The following is a 3,865-nucleotide window of genomic DNA, read 5'->3' as shown; positions in this document are numbered from 1 at the left end:
TTCTGACTCAGATGAGTCTGGGTCAAAAACCTGGAGAATCAGTCACTGAAGTGGGGAGAGGCAGTGTGCTGATGGTCATCACTGATGCCTAGGAAATTTTAGAGCCCCACTAGGAGTTCTGCAGAGCCAGAGATGCAGCATGCAATGGGGAGTGTAGGAATGTAGATGGGAAAGTAAAAAGACTAACAGTGCATCCATGCTTGCTAGAAGTCACGAGATAGGCTTACTTTGCTAGATGTTCATTGGAACTATGGATCATATGTACTTTCTAGCAGAGGCTCAATGAGTAGCTGTGGGTCTATAAACCACTCCTCTGGATCAAATTAATTCTCCACACTCCACTTCTCACGACCTAATAACCAAGGGGTCCTTTCTCACCAGCTCTACATTTGCACCAGCTTCAGGCTGCAGCACAACCCAGGCTCACTGGCTTCCATGCAAGTCCTGCTCATTCAACATGGCATTACTGTAGACAGTGTTTCGCACAAGGCCCCACCAGCTGCTGTTCTCAGTTACGTGGACACGTAGAGGGGTTAAAGTTAAGGACTCGGCTTTTATTCCCCTCTGCAGAGTTTCAGAACAAGGATCAGCAAATCTCGAGTACACAGGGTAGAGGTCAGAGAATTGCTGGGTATCAAACTTCAAGTTTGGGTCTTTATCTTCCTTCCATTATTTTTTCTTTTTGAAGAAAACTCTTGCTTATCAGTAGGAGCAAAGATGACTCAGCAAGTAAAAAGTGAGACAAAGATGGGGAAATTGAGATCACCAAGATCATGATCTAGGAATGTTGGGCAAGGCCTGTGCTGTTGGAGAAAGACAGGGGCTAATTATTTGGAAGATGAAGAGCGATGATACACACCAGAGGAAGAGGTTGGGTTGGAGGTCATTGAGCAGGTTTTGGGGTATGGGAGACCTGGAGGACAAGTTTCAAAAGCTATTTGGATAAACTAAAAGAGGTCACAGGAGAGAATTTGGTCTTTGGCTCACCTCAGTTTTTTTTTTTTTTTTTTTTTTTTTTGTCTTTTTCCTTTTTATCGGTACCGGGGATTGAACTCACAACTGCCTGCTTGCAAGGCAGGCACTTATGCCGCTGAGCTAAATCTCCAGCCCCCTCTCCTTAGTTCTTACTAAAAGTAATCAGTGATGAATTAGACTTTTATTTTTTTGGCACTGGGAATTGAACCCAAGACCTTGTGCTTGCCAGGCAGGTGCTGTGCCGCTGAGCTCTATCCCCAGCCATGAACTGGGCTTTTAGCGTTAAAACCCTTCCTATCTCTACCTGTCCTCACTCCCAATCTTATCTCTGTGAAAGCAGAAAGCTAATTGGAGACGACAGTTCATGTCAGATTAACCACAAGGAAGAATTCAGGCTTTTGAGTTTGTGAGACAGTGGAGAGCTAAGCACATAGTGAACACTGGGTAAAACTTGAAGAGAGAAAGAGTCTGAGCCAAGCTGAGAAGGATGAAAAACATCCTCTTCAGGCTGCAGAGCTCAGGGTAGTATCCCTCCAAAGCCTGGATGGGTCGCCTGAAGCATTTTTCTCCCCAGCATCTTTTTGGAAAAGAGACATCAGCTCATTGCCTGATATACTAAATCTGAACCTCTGGCATTAAACCCCCAAATCTGTTTATCACCCAGCAACCCAGGTGACTTAAGCATGGCCAAGTCGAAGTGAATCACTGAGGAAGGCTTTTTTGGAGGCCTTTCTGGAGGTTTTGGCTGGTGTGATAGAATCAGAGCTCTGTTGCTTCTCCAGTTGAACTGGTGTGCAAACTTCCTTTCCTTTTCTTTCCCAGGATGTGAAGAGGAGGAGGAAAGGTGCTCATGAGATAGTCAGACATGCCTCCAAGCTTTGGCTTTATGTTAGAATCACGTCATATCTTTTCAAAGTTGCCTTTGCCCTACCCATACAAATTATATCAGAAGCCTTCAAGCTGGGTGGCACATACTAGTAGCTACAGATATTTGGGAGGCTGAACTAGGTGTGTAAAAGACAGTTTGATCCGGCCTGCAGATCAACAAATCCAGAACTCCTGGAGGGGGAACGGGGATTAAATAAAAGACATGGGGGAGACAAAAGAGACGAAGGCAAGTTGAGGTAATCCAATCAAGCCTCCGGTTTATTCAGAAAATGATCACACCTTTTATAGGCTAAGGGCGGGAGCTGGGACAGGAAGAGGTTAAACAGGTGAATACAACAGGGTCACCGTCACATCCGGATACGTGACGTAAGAAGGAGAGGATTATGGTTAATGTAGGCAGACGCAGTGCCCATAGAGAGAGGCATGGAGGCAGCAATGCCTGTCACTCGGCTCCCTATAACAGTTTTGTTACTTAGCTTAGGAATACGAAGCTAGATAGGGGAAGAGCCTGAGATATACTTGGGTGATCAGGCACATTAATAAAAATTAGAATAAAAGCCAAGTGTGGTGGAGCATGCCAATAATTTCAGGACTTATGAGGCTGAGGCAGGAAAATTACCATGAGTTGGAGGTCACTGGCTGAGGCCAGCCTGGGGTACATAATGAGTCCAAAACTAGCCTGAACTACATGTCTCAAACAAAAACAAAACTCTCTTAAAACAAAAAACAAACAAACAAACAAATTCAAGTTATAGGCAATAGACAAAGACTTTGAACCAAGAACAAATTTCTTGGGCAACATGGGAAGCAATCTCTCCCTTTAAAGGGATTTGCAGCCCTCTTTACTAAGTTTTTGAGTTTTGAGAAACTTAAAATGCAAAATAACTTGTTTTCTTTTAAATCCTGGCTTCTTTTAACCTTGACCATTTGAAACTGATTCTCCTTAAACTTTACATGGTTATTCTAAACCCTTGCAATCATCGTGATAAATGATCACTGGATGACTAAACAAGTTTCTACTTTCTGCTTGTCAAAAGGAGACCAGAACAAGAAAGCACCCTGGCGGGGGGTTTAGCTCAGTGGCATAAACATCCTGAGTTTGATCCCCCGTTTAAAAAAAAAAAAAACATCCTGGAACTCTAAAAGTGGAGTTTCTTTCTTCCAACTTCATAAGCCCAGTTTGTAGGATAATAGTGTCAGTTTGCAGATGCCACCCAGATTGAGAGGAGATAAGACCTTGGTGGGGGAGTATTTGTCTTTTCCCCTATCTTCTCCATTTATGATATCCTTTTGTTAACTGTGATTATATTTAGGAAGAAGATGAGAAAATTTCTCTCTCTCTCTCTCTTTCTCATTAAAAAACAACAGGAGCACAGTCCCTGTGAAGTGGCCTCTATTTCCCAAGATGCCCCATAGAACCAGCTGTTGGAGACTGAGACCTCACCTGGACCAGGCAGGTTAGAGGCAGCAGTGAGAACATGAGACAGTTCCCCACGCAGCCCACCCCACAGTCATGGGGTGGTGCGTGAACCAGAGTCACAGGGAGTAGCAGTTGGAGGGCGGGGCTGCCATTTTTTCTCCAGGCGCACTGGGGCTGGAATTCTAGCAGCAAAACAACCCTGGGGTCATATCAGTGCCTACATTGGGAAGCAGAAGGAGAGAAGAGCTGTCCTTACATAGATCCCTGGCAGTTGGACAATAAGGGGGAACCTGGTTGAGAAGTAGGAGCTGGAACCTAGACACCAATCCGGTGAATACTAAAAACCAGCCCTTTGCCCTAACTGCAAAGGGCTAGAAGCAGCTCCCTGGCCTGCAGTAAGACAAGACCTCTCCTCTACCCACCATCCTTGGTTCAAATGCACAAGCAGGCAAAAAGCCTTGGCTGGTGACAGGACAAGGGCACCCCCTTCCTCCCACCCTGTGATCTGTGGTACAAGCAAGCAGGCAGCCTTGGGCTGGACAAGGGCATCACTACCTACTCAGTGGCCAATAGGCAAATGTC

Source organism: Cavia porcellus, unplaced genomic scaffold, assembly GCF_034190915.1.
Source record: "Cavia porcellus strain 051 isolate PalLab524CR breed Dunkin Hartley unplaced genomic scaffold, mCavPor4.1 scaffold_6, whole genome shotgun sequence".
In the NCBI taxonomy this organism is placed as follows: domain Eukaryota; kingdom Metazoa; phylum Chordata; class Mammalia; order Rodentia; family Caviidae; genus Cavia; species Cavia porcellus.
The sequence above is the reverse complement of the archived record's forward strand: the minus strand, read 5'-3'. Positions refer to the sequence as shown.